Source organism: Excalfactoria chinensis, chromosome 16, assembly GCF_039878825.1.
Source record: "Excalfactoria chinensis isolate bCotChi1 chromosome 16, bCotChi1.hap2, whole genome shotgun sequence".
Lineage (NCBI taxonomy): Eukaryota > Metazoa > Chordata > Aves > Galliformes > Phasianidae > Excalfactoria > Excalfactoria chinensis.
The window spans coordinates 2792691-2801076 of record NC_092840.1 but is presented as its reverse complement, the minus strand read 5'-3'; the positions used below and the strand labels follow the sequence as shown (position 1 = coordinate 2801076).

Sequence of the window (8386 nt, the reverse complement as noted above, 5' to 3'; positions counted from 1 at the left end):
CCGGTGCAGGCCCGCAGCTCACACACACACCTGCCCCCACAGGCCTCCCTTCCCTCGCACCCCCAGGCTAACACCCCCAGGGGAACCAATCGCCCGCCGATCTCCGCCGCCCCCTTCATCCCTCCGGCCGGGCTGCGCAGGAGAACCAATGGAGCGCCGATCGGTCCCAGCGATCGATGGCCGAGGCGCCCTCAGTTCGGGCCGGGCCGCGCAGCCGAGCGCCGATGCCATTCCCCCCCCCAACCACCAACACCTCTTTCCCGCCCGCGGCGGCAGGGCGGCGAGCCGAGCGCCGAGCGATTGGCCGCGCCTGGCAGCAGGGAGCCGCGCCCCGGGCGGCGGCGGGGCCGTGGCAGGAAGCGGCGGGGCCGGGCCGGCCCTCCCCCCGCCCGCTGCCTGCTGCCCGCTCCGCGCGGACGTGGCCCGCAGCCGCCGGCCGGCACCAGGTGAGAGGCGGCGCGGCGGGGCGGGGGTCGGGGCTGCTGCGCCGTGCGGAGACGGGAAGTTCGGCGGGGAGAGTCCGGCCGCCGTTGTGCCGCCGCCCGGCTCCGGTGCGTGGAGAGCCGCGTCCCGTCCTGCCGGCGGTGCCGGGCGGTTTAATGCGTGGGACCGAGGAGCACGTGGGTGTCCGTGCGGGCGCTGGTGGCGGAGGGGACCGCGCTGCTCTGCTCGCAAACTTTGTTTCCTAAGGTGAGCACGAGCGGCTGACAGCTCGCTGCTCCGTGCACCCGCCGCCAGGCTGCGGGCTGCGCCGCCCCGCATCGCTCCGTGCTGTCTGCGGCTGCTGTCAGCTCGGTGTTCCCTATTTGCCCCGCGGTGACTTGTGTCCGTCAGCGCACAGCCCGGCGGAGCGCTCCTCTGCCGTCGGATTGCGGGAGAACACGGGCTGCTCCGCTCCCCTCCGCTCCCCTCCGCTCCCCTCCGCTCCCCTCCGCTCCCCTCCGCTCCCCTCCGCTCCCCTCCGCTCCCCTCCGCTCCCCTCCGCTCCCCTCCGCTCCCCTCCGCTCCCCTCCGCTCCCCTCCGCTCCCCTCCGCTCCCCTCCGCTCCCCTCCGCTCCCCTCCGCTCCCCTCCGCTCCCCTCCGCTCCCCTCCGCTCCCCTCCGCTCCCCTCCGCTCCCCTCCGCTCCCCTCCGCTCCCCTCCGCTCCCCTCCGTCCTGCCCCATCCGAGGGCTTTCACGTTCTCTCGTGGATGTGCGACACGGAGGGGAGTAAGGGAGATGGGGAAAAGCAGCCAAAAAAGTTGTCACACTTATTATTTCCAGGCTACTTCCTTATTTGAAGGCCGTCGATCCGAGCAGGGTGATTTGATTGCCTTTGGCTGAGCGCTGTGCAATGAACACGCGATTGCGTTGCTGCTTCCGAGGGTGGCTGTGTGTCCTCCCGGCGCTGCCCTCTTATCGCTCTCGGCAATCACCCTGCTTCGCTTTCTTTCTGATTCATTTGTAAAGCGCTGCTCGCCTGCGGGTGAACCGTGGATATCTTAAGGAAGAAAAAGGGAATCTCTCTCCCCGTGTAACCTCTCCGACCGTCTCACTGGTAGCAGACATTCAGGCTTCTCGTTTCGATCTGCTGTGGCCGCATCTCAGCGCGCAGAACTTGATTGTATGGCAAGCACCGCCTGAAATCATCATCGGGGTTGCATGTCAGGAGCTGTAATCTGCGTGAACCTCAGCTCCTAATTAATGAGGAGGAAAGTTGAAGTAGGAATTAAAGTAAATTGGTGGGGTGTGGTCTTCCATCTCCGGAGCTATTGAAGGATGCTGGAGATCCGAGCGCTCTGCTTGTTGGTTATGGTGCTATGGGAGCTCCCACTGACTCTTCCTAAAGCCCCGGTGCACAGCGTTAAAGGATCACACTTCCAACACGACCAGTAGTTCTTACTCTCTTGAACCATCCAACCACTCTTTCATTTGTCAGACATATTAAAGATGCCTTTAAGGATCAGTAGCTTTTTGCTCTCAGCTTGCCAAAGCCAGGAGTGCTGCTGCTACGAATAGATAGACAGTGAACTCAAAGTGAGTTTGGAAAGGGTTCTGGTTGGGTGTCCTGGCTGAGCTTGTCATACTGAGGCTGAAAGGATGTGCTGGATTTGGGCATTTGGGAAGTTCTCATGTTTATAGGCTCCTCCTGGTGTTCGCTTGCTGGACTTTCCCTAAGAAATGGTTAGTTTAATTTGTAGGGACAGGGAAATTTCACATTTAATATAGGGAGCTTACAAAACAAGTTTGTCCGAGTTGTTAATGAAGCAAGCACTTGTTCCCTTGAACAGGTAATAGCTTGATGTTGATGTAATTACAGTTTTTCCCCACCCTGAATATTAGGTCAAAATGGACTCTGGTTCATTTCAGATGTAGTGAAACCAATAGCTACGTGGGAACACGCGGTTGCATGCCTTACTGCTTAGCTACCAGAGGCTTTCAGAGAAGGGCATTCTCACCGTTGGTACAGCATATTAATTTCAATCTGTCCTTCTGTGCATCACTAATTAGGCACAGCTGGAGCGTGGGGTTAATTGGGCAAAGTTAGAGAGCCTAACTCACTCAGATGAACCCATCCTCATTGGTAGCTCTTAGTGAGCAGTGAACTCACCCTGAGTTGTGCCTCGTCCGGCTCTCATTTGCAACTGGTGATGCTGGACTCTACCTTCACATGAATGCAGCCCCTGTGCAGTGCGTGCATTTGCACTTGCATTCAGCAGTGTAGGATGAAAGGCTTTATGGCTTCCAGGTACGGTTGCTGTTTGATGACCAGAGTGTCCCCGCTGGAGTGGAACTGATGAATGTGTGCCAAATATTTGTGCACAGCGACTCCACCTCTGGAGAGCTGCAAATGTTGTCCTCAGCTTCTCCGTGAGTTTTCTATTTCTTTGCTTTAAATAAGTGGTTTTGAGGGTACCTTGCACAGAATGTGGTGTGAAATCGAGCAGGTTGGCTCGGGGCTGCCCTTGCATGCTGTGTTCAAGCCAGGTTCACAAGAACGTGGTCTACGGACGATTCACGTTGAGATGATGTTTTCCTTCTTTGTAACGGAGCTTATGGCACTGCAAACTGCGGGACACAGCTCTCGTTTGCTTTATTCCACAGCATAAAGTTTGGATTTTCAGTCTATCACTGAGCAGGAAAGCTTTGTAAACAGCCCCGTCTGCTGGGTTGTGCTGGGTGCATCGCGTTGTGGTGCTCGACTCTGAAATAGTTCCTTTAAATGGAAACAGCACTCTTATAAAACCAGTGACCGCTGCTATGAATTCATTGGATGTTTCACTGGGAGCTGCAGCTTGTTTGTGCCACTAACACGGCTCTGAGTGCATTGCCTTGTGTGAGTATATGGTTTTCTTCCCATTTCGTTGGCCAGAGCATCTTCCTTCTCTTTAGTCTTTGCATGGCTGAGGGAAGTTTGTTTTTTTCGGTGCTGTGGGTGGAGGGAATAAATACTCACCTTTGTTCTTCTGGTGCACCAAGGTAAGCATGCAGAAGTGCAGGTAGAGGCTGTAACTTTCAGCCCTCGGTTTCCTGGAGCTCTCCTGCATTTCTTAACCATTCAGGTGATCTGCACCACTTCGGCCATGGCTTCATAGCACTCCCTTCAAGATACTGGAGCTCGAAGGTGCTGCAGTTGTACTCATCATAAGTCCTTGGTTGCAGGAGTGCATTTATTGAGCTCTATCAATAAGTGAAGTCATTAATTTCAGTGATAAGTGACCAGACTTCACGGCAAATCTGGCACCGCCATGGTTTGTTCTGCATTTACTTCTTCTGACTAACATTTTAATGTGCTGTAACCGTCATGGGGAAAGAAATTGACATCACTACGAACTGATTTGATTTAATAAAAGGAAGCGTTATCTATAGTTGAGGGAATTAATGACCTCCTGTTACCGTCGCCTTCAGGACCTCAGATCCTCCCTTTGCTTGCCTCATTCTTAGTCACAGATTGGAAAAGGAAGACAGGCTTTTATCCCCTCCCAGCTCTTAGGCAGTTTCTGAACTTCAGATGAACTGCTCAATGATCTAAACTATGGGAATAGACTGGAATTGGGAAAATATTCCCTCTCTGCTTGCAGAACGTGCTGCCTCTATTAAAACTCGCGTAGCCTGTCGGCTAGCTCTGGGTTTCAGTTCTAACCAGGGTAGAGAATGTGTTTTAAGACTATTAAACTAAGATTTATTTCAGGCTATAACGTTTCCCAAGTCAGTGACGGTTGGGGTTTCGATCTGAGCTTTAAGCTTCTTTTAAAAAGGGGGGGGGGAAACACAGGGCTTATCTGGAAAGTCTGTGAGTGGCGGAGCAGATAAGATAATTGAGACCTAAATGTGAGCTGGGATGGAAACAGCCTCTGTTAAGAGTCAGGTCTCATCCGCTCCGCGCAGCCAGGCGGTGCTTCGGTGCATACTAATGCTGTCAGTTCCCTCATCCTGGGGAGGATGCGATGCATTTTGACTCTCCAGCATTAAAAGCCGAGCCTTCAGTGGAAGTGTGAGAGGCACGTTTCCTTCATAGCAGAGATACTGGGTTCGTTGTGAAGCAACCTAAAAAAAAGGAAGGGTTTGCGTCTCTCCCAAAGTGAGGAATAGAAATGAAAAGCATTCTAGCGTGCTCTTCCACCTGGACAGTCATTTCTCATGTGTGAAGTCATCTGCTGCTCCCTCCAGGGGAAGACAACCTCCAGGAGGTGACAACCTTCCAATTTTGGGCTCTTCCCATAGAAGGGGAGCTCCCATTCTGGCTGTGGAGCTGCTGTTTGTTGAGGCCTGGGGTGGGCAGGGGGTAGTCACGCAGATACCTACAACTAGAACAAATGAGTGAGTATGGGAATGATTTTATTCTTTTGGTTTTTGCATGCTTAATTCCCAATCAGGTTGGGCTCCTCCAGAAGCAGAGCACAGGGGCTTCCTTGAGCCCAGCAGTGGTTCCGTGACAGCATCGTGCTGTGAGAAATGTGGTCTGGGAGTTGGGCCTGCAGCACTGGTAGCAGCTGTAACCCAGCACAGTGCTTTTGTAGCACCGTGTGAATGTGTCACGGAATCAGAACCTGCATTGGAGAGCTGCAGAAATGCCTGATATCCAAAGGGAGAGGTTCAAATCATGCAAGCTGACCAGCTATCACCTGAGACGAGGGCAGATCTCAGGTGTGCCTCGCAGCCAGCACCTCAGAGTAAAGCAGGACAGAAACTGCTGACTGAATCCTGTGTTGTCCCCTTTTCCTGAGCTTAAGGTGTAAAACCAGCAGTTTAGGTTTTTCATCTGTTTTCCTGCTTCTTGGTGTGCTGTGCCCACCCCAGGGCTCCCAGGCCCAGATATGGAGGGCGAGGGGCTGCCCTCGTGGCTCTGCTGTGTGTGAGGTCAGCTGCTCACAGATACCTCAGCAAGACTTGTATCCGGATGCTATTTATAAGAGCAAACTAATTTCTTTCTTGGTAATGATGGCCTTCTGGCTGATGACAGGGCTGGAATCTGGAAGATCTGGATTCTGTGTGCCAGCATTCAGCTGTGTATCCATGGGGCAGTTGTTTGCTAGCTTTATGCCTCCGTGGTTTTTATCTGGATTTAAATGGAGGGGGGGAAAATGTTGACTAATCACTGCCTCAGAAGGCTGTGAGAGCGCAGCCTCATGCTGTGAGATCTGCAGAAAACACTGCAGGAATGTTCAAGGAGCCTATTATGGCTGAAGCCCTCACAAGGGGAGGGCTGGTTGCACCTGGGTTGTTGTTAGAGTGCTCATTACGGAGCCTTAATAGCTGAAGAGATGATAGTGGCTGCTGCTGCTTCACCCTCAATTACCCAGAGTAGGTGCAGTACCAGGGCTGTGGAGCAGGACCCAAGCAGATGCATTGAGGTTTGCATCCGCCTGGAGCTCCTCAGTTCTGTTTCACGACTGGATTTGCATGCAGGTCAGGCCATAGCCTCAGTGAATTTTGGCAGCTTGACATGGCACGATTGCTTATTGTGCCACTAGCAAGCCCTCAGCGCCTTCTTGCCCAAAGCAGTCCTATATATTCCACTGAAATTCTCCTCTGTGTCTGCCTAACTCTTTATCTGCCATGTTCTCACTTAGGAATTGTTTTATTCAGTTTTCAATTGGGCGACGTAAATCCTGCTGCCTGATATGAAGAGGTGGAAAGCAGATGGAAAAACCTCATAAGGTTTGGCAGCCTTCAGGCTCAGACTGTCCTCTGACAACCTGCGGCACTTTTGTGTGGATGCTCCCATTGTGGATTTTAGTTCATTTGATAGCAGAATCGTTTCCCTTCAGTAAGTGTAGTAACAGGCAGCTGTGCGAGGAAAGGAGAAAGCCTGTTCTAGGGAAGGCCGGATATCTTATGCTATTAAACTTTAATAACTTTCTTAAAATTCAGTGGCACTGTGCTCTTGTACTTGAACTCAAGATGGAGCCTTGGAATGTGAGGCCTAGATCGAACCTTAGTTTTCTTTGCCCATGGGGTTTCATCTTAGTGTTTATACATGTGTGGTGTTTTCTGCAGCTTGGCAGAACGTACTGATTAAAATAGAAAGTCAGATTCCCTCTGACACCCATGGTTCAGGAGCAGAGGTTCCCCATTTTGGGAGCATGAAACTGACATTGAACTCACGAGGCTGTAAGTTGGGATGAATTCAAGCTGGTGCAGGTGTTGGTGAAAGCCCACCTGTTGGAGCCTCTCCTTTGTGTTGCTGAGCTGTGTGGGCTCAGGTTGGTGTTAGCAGGAAGCAAATCCAGCTGCAGAATATCCATCCTGTGCAGCAAACCCACTGGTCTTAGGATGTGGAAGTTCAGATGTGGAAAGAGGTCGGGGCTGGGAGGTTGCCATACTGCTCGGTTACAGCAGCAGTGATCTGTCACAGCAAACAGAAAAGGCTCCATACCGTTGCTCAGTTTGACTTGCTGAGTTAGTTGGGTGGTTTTGCTTTCCATTTCTTCTGCATGAGCAGAAGAATGGACTGGAAGTAACTCTACTGTCAGGGACTACAAGCTGCACTGGAAGACTTGGGTGAGAAATCCCCTTCTTGATCATGTTTTGCCTCATTTTCTGAAGGTTTTTTTTTTCTATAGGAGACCCAAGTTTGGAGTTTTACACACAATATTCTGGGCTTGTTTAGCTTGGAGAAGAGGAGGCTCTGGGGAGACCTCATTGCCTTCCAATACTTGAATAGAGCATGTAAACAGGAAGGGAAATGGCTGTTTACAAGGGTGGACAGTGATAGGACAAGGGGAATGGTTTTAAACTGAGATGGGGAGGTTTAGGTTGGATCTTAGGAGGAAGTTTTTCCCCCAGAGGGTGGTGACGCACTGGAACAGGTTGCCCAAGGAGGCTGTGGATGCCCCATCCCTGCAGGCATTCAAGGCCAGGCTGGATGTGGCTCTGGGCAGCCTGGTCTGCTGGTTGGTGACCCTGCACATAGCAGGGGGTTGGAGCTGGATGAGCACTGTGAGCCTTTGCAACCCAGGCCATTCTGTGGTTCTATGAATATTTGTACCTGCATTTCTTAGAAGTGAATTTATGTTCAGCTTTGTAACATAAACAAGGAAGGGCTCTTTGGAAAGGCTGACATACTTTGTTGCACATTCATAGTTTTATAGCTTATGTAGAAAAATATCACTGCCATAAAATGTAGGGAAAAACGAAAGCAGGATGCTTGTCTTGTAAGCACTGCCAGTATTGATTGTATAATAAGTAAGCAAACAGATACTGACAAATGCTGTTTTATTTCACCCCGTAGGTATGTGATGGCTTTTAAAATGCTGGGGCTTGGCACTGTGCACTGGGGCACAGGTGAAATGTGGTTTCTAAACACTCAGTCCTTCGTGTTCTGGTAAGGTGAGGATTACTCGGAGTCTATAAGAACAGGCCTACAATTAGAAAAGGAAGCACCAGTTTTCTTCAGATAGCCTGTTGCATGTATACAAAAGAGGACAGCTCTTTCATTCTTATTCAGCAAGCAGTGCAGCTCAGCGTGAACTTTCCCATTGCCAAGCACACCTGGCTTCCAAAGCCATCCAGCTTGCTTGTGGTGGATGCATGAGGAAGAAAGCAAGGCAGTGAAAGGGCAGCTGGCTGCTGGTGGCAGGGCCTCCCCATCCACAGGGTGCCTGCAGCTGTCGGTGCAGTTGTTGTGGGTGAGTCTCAAGAGTGCAGAGAGAGGAAGTCGAAGAACTTTCGCATTTGTGATCTCTGTCTTCCCACTTGCTTTAAACACAAAGAACAGCTTGGTTTGCGTCGCCTTCTGTAAGTTAAGGGCTCCTGGTGCGTTCAACTGGAGGCCAAGCATCTGGATGAAGCTCCCTCTGTATCGCATGGTTTTGTCTTCCTGCAGCTTGAAGGCTGCATAGGAGCTGGTGAGGCCGTGGACGTGCAGTTACTGCTCTTATCTTGGCAGCCTGGCATAAGGAA

General features: G+C 51.8%; 1 protein-coding gene across 4 annotated transcripts in view; it reads left to right on the top strand.

Annotated features, from left to right (window-relative positions):
- Window positions 1–317: 317 nt before the first annotated feature.
- TAOK3 (TAO kinase 3) overlaps window positions 318–8386 on the top strand; it is a 66950-nt gene continuing 58881 nt past the window's right edge. For 2 of the 4 annotated variants that reach the window (XM_072350850.1, XM_072350854.1), the window contains exon 1: window positions 318–446. The gene's annotated coding sequence lies outside the window, so the exon portion shown is untranslated. Of the gene's footprint in view, window positions 447–523; window positions 691–3201; window positions 3318–8386 lie in introns of those variants that run through there. The other 2 variants (XM_072350851.1, XM_072350852.1) reach the window with 2 other exon arrangements.